The sequence below is a fragment of the Artemia franciscana genome, chromosome 1 (assembly GCF_032884065.1).
Source record: "Artemia franciscana chromosome 1, ASM3288406v1, whole genome shotgun sequence".
NCBI lineage: Eukaryota > Metazoa > Arthropoda > Branchiopoda > Anostraca > Artemiidae > Artemia > Artemia franciscana.
In genome coordinates, this window is record NC_088863.1 from 41,329,537 (window position 1) to 41,340,188 (window position 10,652).

At 36.8% G+C, this 10,652-nt stretch overlaps 1 long non-coding RNA gene across 2 annotated transcripts; it reads left to right on the top strand.

Annotated features, from left to right (window-relative positions):
• LOC136029711 (uncharacterized) lies at nucleotides 1–10,289 on the top strand. Of its 2 annotated transcripts, none has more exons than XR_010618091.1 (3): nucleotides 1–150; nucleotides 1,857–2,112; nucleotides 4,868–10,289. It is a non-coding gene; the product is annotated as an uncharacterized LOC136029711 (long non-coding RNA). The 2 variants fall into 2 exon arrangements; XR_010618090.1 differs by having other exon boundaries at nucleotides 1,857–2,106; nucleotides 4,868–10,288.
• Nucleotides 10,290–10,652: the final 363 nt, after the last annotated feature.

Genomic DNA, 10,652 nt, shown 5'->3' on the forward strand with positions numbered 1-10,652 from the left:
TTCCATTGTCTCCAAGAGGATATAAAACAGGTATTAGAACAGAATTTCCCATTGTCTTCTATCAGATTTTGAAAGTGACATAACATGAGACTTTTTAGTATGAACGACCCTAGAAATTTGAAAAAAAATTGGATATCTACTTATATGTTGGTGAGTCCGTCTTCATATAGCATCTCCCTGCCAAATTTGAGCCACTAAAACTCCCTATAATAGATAAACATCTAACCCCCTCCTCCTAGAAAGTCTTATCACTAAATGAATAATCTTATTTTCCGCAAAAATAATTAAAACTGCTTTCAAGCAGATTCGTACAAAAAAGGAAGCCGAAGTAGCTGATTTGGTAGAGCGTTATGTTTCAGGTTTTAGGTCCGAGAGGTTCCAGGTTCGAACCTTGAATACAAAAGAAGAAAAAAAAACTAAAAAAGGTAAAAACTACAAAAAAAACTACAAAAAGTCGTTAATTAATTTAAATCATTAATGGTCTAAAGGCTTATTTTCAAACCGACAGCTGCTATTATGTTGGTGAACTCCTCTTTCTATAGCCTCTACCAATTTAACCTATTATAGCTCTCTATATTGAATTAACAGATAACCTCGACATAACAAGGTTTATTGCTATTAGAATACTCTTATTTTCTTGCAAATTTATTAAAACTGCTAATCAAAGCAGTCTGCTAAAAAAGGGTATAAACAGATGCACTAGGTTAAACATTTAATGGTGTAAACCATAATTTTCTACTGGACAGGTGCTCTTCAGACAATTGGATGAAAGCCGTACCAGCCGGGAAATTTAGATGTTTTCATATTACATATGAATCGCTAATTGGGGTACTATGGTTAAACATATTCCTTGTTTTTAGGTGCTGATAAAATGGATTTTATCAACGAAAGGGGTAGATTTATTATACTAGAAAATAGCAAATAAGCGTCCTTTTTGACAATAGTATCGAATTATTTTAGAGCCCCCCTCCTCCCTAGTCTTAACTCTGAAGTTATCTCTGATACATATTTCACATAAAATTCTACTTTAACTGTCTAGAAAAAGGGGCTCTACATAATTGCCATGAGACCTATTCTGTCACCATTTAAGCAAGCCCTAGAATTCTCAGATGGCTGAATAGTGGCCAATTTTTAAACGTTTTTTGAAAAATTAGTTCACTATAATTTAAGCTGGAGAGGGAGCAGGGTTTCTGACAATGATAAAGAAGGAAGGACATGTTTAAATATCAACACTGTATAAAACATTGTAGCGAGAATAAAAGCAAAAATTTAAGTGAGGAATAAAAATTAATCAAATAGATTATATTCCTTACTTTTTTTTTTGGAAAAGTTCTACCTTCACAGGTCAGGAAAATGAACGATTATTCATTTTAAATTTAACTGGAGACAATTTGAAATTAGGTTCATATTATTTGGAAAAAAACAAAAATTTTATTGCAAGAATTTTAGTGATATGCTTGAGGACATACGCATGAGCGCTAGTGGAAGCTTAAGAACAAAATATGTGCGAAGAATGTTTTCTTTAGTATACCATAGAGAAAAAAAATTATTATCTATGATATTTGCTAATTCGAAATTTTTCTGTTCCCTTAGTAAGGTTAAGAAAGTTTAAATCCCACTTAGAGCAAAGGGTTACACATCGAATTTTCAAATTGGCGTATTTTTGATCCCGTTAAGGTGGGTAAGGGATAATGTAGTTTTTTCTGATGACTAAATTATATGCTTATTAAATGGTCATATATATTGCTATGAAAAAGATAAGATTTATTTTAACCGTGTAATTTTCTTTTATCAAGACTAATTTCCATAAGATGTATTTTTCAGAACATGGAAGACTATAATTTTTTTCTTTTAAGTTCAGAGCTTCCTCCTCAAAAGAGGGCGAGGATTGTGCAAAGCGGAGAGAATGCTCCCACCTCAAGATCTTCAGTCATCGTGCATGCCACCTCTTCTGCCTTCCGCAAGAAAGAGAATGAAGTCACCAGAGCTTCAAGACCTTTGTCCTATGGCAGTGAAGATGCTGGCCCATCGGGACCTACAAACCTCCTGGGAAACCCTGATGTGGGGGCTTCTACCCCGATGAAGGATGGAGCTATCAGTCTTAATGTAAATGTAAATTCTTTGATATTCTTTTAGAAAGCTTATTTATTGGCGTGACAAAAGGAAATTATCACTTTTTCAAGCTAATGTATATTCTTTTTAATATACTATAGGACCCTTTTGCCGTTCTTTTAGCTATTAGTAGTGTTTTGAAAATAAGGTGTTTTTAAGATACTATTGTTGAAAACTGAGCACTTTACTATTGCCTCTAAGAAAGAGATTTGTGGGGTCGTAATCCCAAGCTGAATAATGAGGGAAGTTATCAGGGGCCCACACTATGAAGGAAGGCCACAGGGAATGAACTTTTCACCATGATTTAATGGTAATAACTAAATTTATACGTGAGATAAGTTTGTCAGACTATTAGTACAGAGAGGGTCCAAAACTGGCCTAAGGTTTACAAACTATTAAAGACACTCCCATAGTTCCACGCTGCTTTTGGGCCCCTTCAGTCATAAAGGAAATGAACTTTTCACCATGCTTTTAGTTATTCGTATTTTTTTTTTAAATAAGGTATTTTTGATATCCAGTGCGCTACTATTGCCTCTATGAAGGAAATTTGAGGGTCCATAAATTAATCTTCTTTTCACAGCTTAAAAATGGACCTACGTTGCCTGAGCAACAGGAAGTGTTGCGGCAACCTTTGTCCGGCTTCACCGAAAAAAATGTCGCAAGAGCAACACTTTGGTTTTGTTTCTTTGCTATCGGTTAAACGCTGAAGTTTTCAGCCTATCGAAGCTTTTAAAACGTTATGTTCAAAGAAGAACAAGTTCAGTAATCACATGATCAAAGGCTATTCCTCAGCGTTGAAAAAACAACAATAACAAAAGAATATCGAAAGAAGTGACTAAATTGACTTTGCAGCCAGTTGAACTTTATCCTTTTCAATCGTAGACATTGTGACGGATCAAGACTTGGAACAATATCTTATATAATCTAGTTGGCATTATAAAGCTATCCGTTACTTTTATGGATCAAAATACCATAGAGGACAGTCTATTAATTATTACGAAACTGCCTCGTTGTTTTACGTTATCGTTTGTACCCGTTGCGTAAACACTTAATTCTAGGTTACAGTAAGTATGCGTAGGATACACCAACTAGCAAAAGTTACAAACCCCTTTTCACTAAAGATGATTGTAGCCTAACAGACGATTATTACTTACATGTCCCCTACATGTCTTACCACTCGAACCAACTCGGTCTTACCATCAAATACACTGGAGACAAATAACAAAATAGTAAAATTTGCAGACCCCTCATCGGCGAAGACGATTATGAGATAACAGCCGACCTTTCCTTACAACTCCCCTACATGTCTCACACTTGGCATCGGCTTATTTTTGGTTTCACTGTGTACCCTTCTACTGAAGTTGTCAACCCGTTGAAACTTTCAAACTAGTATATCTCATGAAGGAGTTTTTGTACCAAAAAATAGATGACATATACTTTGATCAGCTAAACAAGAGCTATCAATTGCCCTCGAAAAAATTCTATCTGTCTTAGTTCAAAAGTTGATTTTTTTGCCGAAGGCCAACTATCTAACGTCACCACTTAGAAAGATGCAATGGATAAGCTTCAATTTCCTTAGCAAAGACAGAAATTTAAAGTTTACAAGGTACATCTGATAAAGTTTCTCTACCTCAATGCCAAGTCCGAAAAAAACGATAAATCCAGCCAAAACCACGGCAGCACTTTCGGACCCGTGGGAAAATGCCGCTTTTTTGCTTCTGTAAATTTTTCTATTTATCACTCAAAGAAGATTATATTGGCTTTGGCGCTGGGTAACTGCCGCATAAGTTTAACACTTATTGATCTTAGTCCATCTTCAATTTGAAAGTGGTGAATGCCTGCTTGCCTGCTAGAACGGAGCTTTCCACTCGAAAGCAGAAACTTGGTTTGATGAAACGAAAGCTTGGCTGCACAACCTCAGATTCTCCTCTCTGACCTAGGCTACATAACTCCACTTCACTTCGCACACCATAGGCTCTGGCTCGTGGACAAGCAAAAACCATCCTTTTTGGCCCCAGGCAAGAGTTTTGTGAAGCTTTCCAAAATGGAATGCCATATTCATCAATTCGGTCTGAGGTCCACACTTTCCGTAAAAACCGCACAGGTTTGACCCTTACCAGTTTCCAGGAATAAGCCGGCATCGGCGGAATAGGAAAAAAAACAACAAAAAAAACAACAAAAAAAACGGGACGAAACCAAAGTGTTGCTCTCGCAACAAAATCATTAATACTTCAAAGCGAATAATTTTTGTTATTCTTTTCCAGGACGATAATGATGATCATACATGGACCAACCAACTACTCGTCGATTTCATTGGTGAAGCCGCAATGAACACAACCTCCCCCTCGATAAATTTTTTTAAGACTCTTTAGAGCATTAAAATACCTGAAGCGCAAATGGGAGACATCTTATGTGCTAACTTTAGCTCATTAACTTTATAGCTGGTAGAGGGGTGAACCATAGTCCTGAAGGGTGCATGTATGGTCATTAAATTTATAACTGGTAACATGGTCTCAATACATCCAAAGGGTCCCTCTGGAGACCCATGTATGTTCATTAGACTTCTAGGTGGTAGTGTCGTCTCAATACATCCAACTGGCCCCTTTAGGGTTATATATATGTATGACCTTTACGTGCTACTGAGGTCTTTCTAGCTCTGAACGATCATTCTTAACTATTCTCTTTCATTCTAATATAAATTATTTTCACAGAACGAAGTGCTTCAATAGTCTAATAAGGTATTATTATTTTCTAGGTTCACATGCTGGTATTGCCATCCGAATCCCACGACAATGCTTGTACGATCCTGGAGAATAGTGAACGTAATGGGATTATAATTGGGGGGTGAGCTCTCTTAGTATACTTTGCCCCAAGTTTAATGTAGATAGTCTCGGCAGGGATCTTAGCCTCAATGGTGATTTTTAGACAATCTATAAAACCAAGTGGTAACTATTGAGGTAAAGAGGGTGCTGGAAGAACAGGCATCTGCCCCTCATGGCGATATGGGGAAAGCAAGAAAAAGTGGTGCCGGCTCTCCCCCTTTTTTACCTGATTTGTATATAGCCAATACCTCTTTGCAGAATATTTTTACTTTTAGAGCTGAAGTCAGAGATCCCCTCAACTCCCTTACGAATGGTAGTATCAATACGGATGCCGTGGATGTAGCACAATCATTTTTCAGCAAGATTCGGGAACTTCTCAAAAAACACATTAGGGAGCTGGGAGGGCGAGACAGCATAAAAGTATCCCTCGTACTAATTTTTTTTAATGAAATGATGAGTGATGTGTACCCGTATTACCTACAAACAGAATAGCGGTATCTTCGCCCAAACTTACATAATTTTTAGGATGTTTTTTCGTATTGGGTAGGAAGTATTTTTTAATAGGGTAGAGAATTAGAATGAGAATTGGAGAGAGTCAATTGTGTTGTTTATTGAAAATTTCGATATAAATATAACAAAGTTTAAAGAAGATTTTTTTAAGAGGTGAGAGAAGGAAGGGTAATTTTGGAAAATATAATGTAAATTTGAGGGATTGTAGAGGTACACAACACTTTCTATAAGGACATAGAGTACTTCAAGTAGCTGGTCCTCGTCGCAGGATATAAGCCCGCAAAAGATGATGTTGGTAAGGCACTTCGGACAGTTATGTAGTTAATGGAGGTGGGGATGTGGCAGAGTTTCCTAAAGCAGAATTGAATTGTTTAAAGGGACATTATCCTGTAACAATTAAGGATATAGACATTTTTGAGAGGACCAACAAACGCTTAAAGATGGGGGTTCCACTGTTACAGTACAATACAGAGTATGATCAGGGATAACTTAAACATAAAAAGGGAGTAATATATTCAATAAAGGCTCCGTTCATTGACTCAGTAAAACACTGGGTATGGCTTCTTTACTAGCCTGCCAAAGACTCTGATTCAATTGAACATTACTTTGCAATTAATATTAGTCGGGTTTTAAGTGAGGGTAAAAAGCACGAAGGGACTAGCTGCTATTGTTTAATGTGTCTTTCAAGACTTCGTAATGAATTAAAGCTAAAACATCGTATGAGGCACTGTAAGCGTCATTGGTACCAGTCCGTGGAAAAGGTTTCAGGTGACAATGTCATCTTGCGGCTTAAGAATTTTAAAAATTTACTCTTGCAAAGTGACAGGGCGGTGTTAGATATAGAGGCCAAGCTCAAAGACGTGTGCGATCCACCAAATTTGAATGGTGTTAAAGAAACCGAAGCCATTGCAGTCTCTTATAACCAAGAGCAAGGAGTCTCAAGTAACATCTTGCAATTGGTAGAGGTATTTGAGACATTTGGTGGGGAAGATTGTGTAGGTGCAGCTATGGTTGAACTTGTCAAAACTGCTAATAAGTCTATTTCACGGCTACACAATACGAATTATCATAAAACCCTATCGCCAGAAGACGAGTTGACCATTAGAAATAAAAATATGTGTTGTGTTTGCAAGAAGAAATTTGTTAGGAGCAGTGGGGGATATGAAAGTCTGCGATCACAATCATTTGCGTAATCCTATTTTATCACGGGCGTAACTTTCGGGGGGTGGCGCATCAATCTTGTAATGTAAATGTTAGGCAGCACTACTTTCTTTTGGTTAACATGCACAATTCCAACTATGATTTAAAATTAATATTACCAGTATTAGTGCGCTTGCTTGCTGAAAGGTGAAGTAGTAGATGGCACATGGGTAGATGGGCCTTTTTTATAGAACACCATACCCAAATCATCTGAGAAGCTGCTGCTCTTAGAATTCAAATGGTCAACAGTTAAAAATGGTAATACGTACCTGAATAAAATCCGTTTTTTAGACTCATATAGTTTCTTTCCATAATCCTTAAGCCAGTGTATTTAAGTACGAAAAAGCAGAGATTTTAATAGTTTCCCCCTTCTCAAACAGCACTTTTGAGATAATGAATGTATGACTTATTAACATGTAAGGACACATACCCGTATGAGTGCTACAACTCCATCTCAAGGTGACGGGAGGAAAAATCACTGCCAATCGAAGCGTTTTATGATTCACTTCACGATCGTCAATGGATGGCCAAGAGAGGATGTAAAAATTCGAAGGACTATTGTATAATTTATCTGGCCAGTGATGGATTGAAGTTACTTGGTATTGTGTGTACAGATAAAATCTACGAAGAATTTGGGTCGGATTTGGTTATTATTTTTCAACTCCTCATCTGGTGATGAATCTAATTCCTAAGATCAGTGATGCAAAAATAGGTATGATTACCAACGTGAATCAGTCTTATTTGAAGAAAGATCCATGCTCGGAGGATATGTTTTTCACGGGGGTCTGATACTCAAAACTGACCCAACTAGGAAACACAACGGTTAAAAAGTCGATTATGGTTGTCTTGGATAAGAATTCCCTTTACCCGTGGGCGATGTTTTACTTCTTTTTACCGCGTGGGGATTACAAATGGCTTTACGGCCCTTTTGCTCCAGATTTCCCCTATATTGCCACTGTTGAGGAGAATGGACCACAAGGATGGCTGTTGAAGACTGATAGTTAAATACCAATGGAACTTCATGACTCAGTAAAGGACTTTGTTTTCCGTGTATAAATAGAATAGTGCCTAAGAACTCATTGAGTCCCTACTATTTATTTTTGGTAGAGGATGGGAGTATGCGCTGGACACCTTCAAAACAAAAGCTTATTGCCGACCTTCATCCAAAACAGAATATTCTTGCAAATCATGTTCTTTTGTGGTGGAAGCCGGCCATCGGTATCAATGTTACAAAGGTCAATAAAGCCCTCCGATTTGACCAAAGGCCATATATGAAGACGTTTATTGACACTTTTGTCAGTAAAAAGTCTGAGCAAAAACAAAAATCAAAAAAGAAATCTTTAAGCTTATTCTAAGTTCCGCCTTCGGTAAGATGTGCGAGAGTGTGCACATTAGGAGTCGTTGTGACGTTGTGACCGACCCAAAAGAATATGCCCGAATCATTGCAGGTACGAATTTCACATCTTTCATAATTATGGACCCCGATATTATCCTTTTACATTGAAAAAAAGAAGTGTAAAATTAAATAAAACATTTCCACTGGTAGTGGCATATTAGAAATCTCTAAAAAACTCATGTTGGAATTTTATTACAACGTGTGTAAGCTCCAATGCCAGGGGGAGGGACAAGGTCAAGTTTCTTATGGGGACAGCTATTCATTATTGTTAAAAGTTAAAACAGAAAATATTCTAGATGATTTCCTAAATGGTAAGAACATTTTAGCTCCTGAATGGACTACGCTAATTGGACGAGTCCATTTACCTGGAGCTAGTGAAGCGCCAGGCCCCAAATAAGTTATTACTTTTGAAATCTGAAGAGGGAGCGACGTGATATCCCACCGTGTGCTTGTAGGTCCGAAAGGGTGATGTGTACAAACACACAATTAGGATATTAAAAAGTCTGCAAGGGGGTTCCTTCACACTATGTAAAGAAAAATTTCGATATGAGTGTTTATAGGAACTTTGTAGAAAATAATTTAGTTCCAAGAGCGATGGTTATGGTGAAACGCTCTTGAAAATTTAAGAACTACTCAGTTTGAGTAGAGAAATATGCCACATTGACCATATCAGATAAAACTTAGGTATGTGCGGGTGGTGTGAAGTTATTACCACACGGTCACTATCGTACTTGAGATCGAGACGTAAGTGTATGTCATAGACAGGGTTTCGGTCTGGAGAAAGTTCAACAGTTGGTGGATGGAAGTGCGGACCAGTTGGTGGATGGAACAGTGGTTGGTGGATTGGCCTGTTTTTTTCTATCCCAGCAGTCTTCTGTGTGTTTTTTAGTCATTTTTTAGTTGTTTTCTAGTCCTTTTGTTGGCTCGCTTGGCATTACCCCTGGATAAAAAAAATATATTGCACCGGTTGTAGCAGAATTTTGTCCTCTACATTACATGATTTGGGCACTGGAAAGGTTTGTAAAGAGAGTGTTTCAAAAAATCTTAGGTCAAGTGCGCGATCCCTCATCGAGCGATTGCAATCACAACAAAGCGGAAAAGGTTTAAAAAGGGAGAAAATACCACATAACATATTAGTCTCAAGTTAGGCCGGAAGCGTAAAACATCGTTCTGTCGAAGAAGAAACCAAAAGTAAAAATTGTTAGATTGAAAAATGATTTCTTTTACTAAAAATGGCATACCTACCATATAAGGAATCTCATCCTTCAGTTAACTCATCCTTAAATCTATTCAATGCGGAAAATGTTAATGTGAGTGTAAAACATGGTTACTATGAACAATTTTATCTTCAACAAGCGCTCTCTCAAAACGTATATTTTCAACTTTCAATGAGGATTTTCACAGTTATTTGAAAATGATATAACCAAAGAAATGTTTGCATAAACTCATGGTATCATTGTATTGGATTTGTCCGATACTCAAAATACGGCAATTGTCCGAACGGGCGCATTAACCTTAGAGTGTACCTTTGCCAAGTCATTGAAAGAGAGTATTGCATTAATATCCCTGAATCAATCTAAAAACTATTGGGAAATTACCCCTGTTGGCAGCGCTCTATTGGACTTTGCCCCATGAACACAAAACAAATAATTAATGTTCATAGTTTGCATCCTTACATGTCCAAATACAAATCCTATTGCATACCCTCAGATTTGCTTGAGCATATTCAAAGCGTTAACAACACCCTTATCATTGTTAATAATAGCCCATCAACTGTAAATACAGGACATTGGCTATACATCTTTCAAACAGCGAAGAATATTGAATTTTTTGATCCTCTTGGCCTACCGCATACGTTCTACACTCCGCACATTAAGAACTTCCTTGAGCAAAAAGAAAAATATATTATTCAAAATTGAATGTAAGTACGAGATTTATCAACCGAAAACAGGCATTTTCGTGCATTATTTATATTTAATTTTTTTATGTCACGGGTATGCTTACTGTGAATTTTCAGTATTTATTTTGACAATCCTTGATTGGTGGACTTTCTAGTTGGAAATATTCTTTCCTGTATGTATAATTTAGATTTTAGTGCCCTGAAAATAAAGCGCTTTAAAAATATTTATACATTTTGTTTATCAATAAAACTTGTATGCACAAATCACTCTGTGTCCTTAAGATTTTCTCTTCCATGTATAGGTAATCATCAGAAACGATAAGTGGAGGCAGCTCGTCCTGATTCAACTTGTATTCACCACTTGTATGCAAAGTCAGGGTCATATTTTCCACAAAATAATATAACTTCATCTTTATTATATCTCTTGGCAAAGTCGATATTACTGTTTTGATTCATATAAAAAAAATTCACGTGTTTCAATTTGGTTATTGGAAGCAATGTCATATGCAAAATTGAAGAATCCCTTTCTGTAAAAGCCAAATAAAAGTCTGTAAGTTTATAATCATAGTGGCCTGTATCTTCACAGTGATGTCGTAAGAAGCAGACTTTTTTATTAATCCAGCAATTCAAGCGTAGACCAGGTTCTTCATCCAAAAACAATTTAAAACCAAGACGATACCAGTCTCTTAAAAATAAAATGAAATCACGCTTA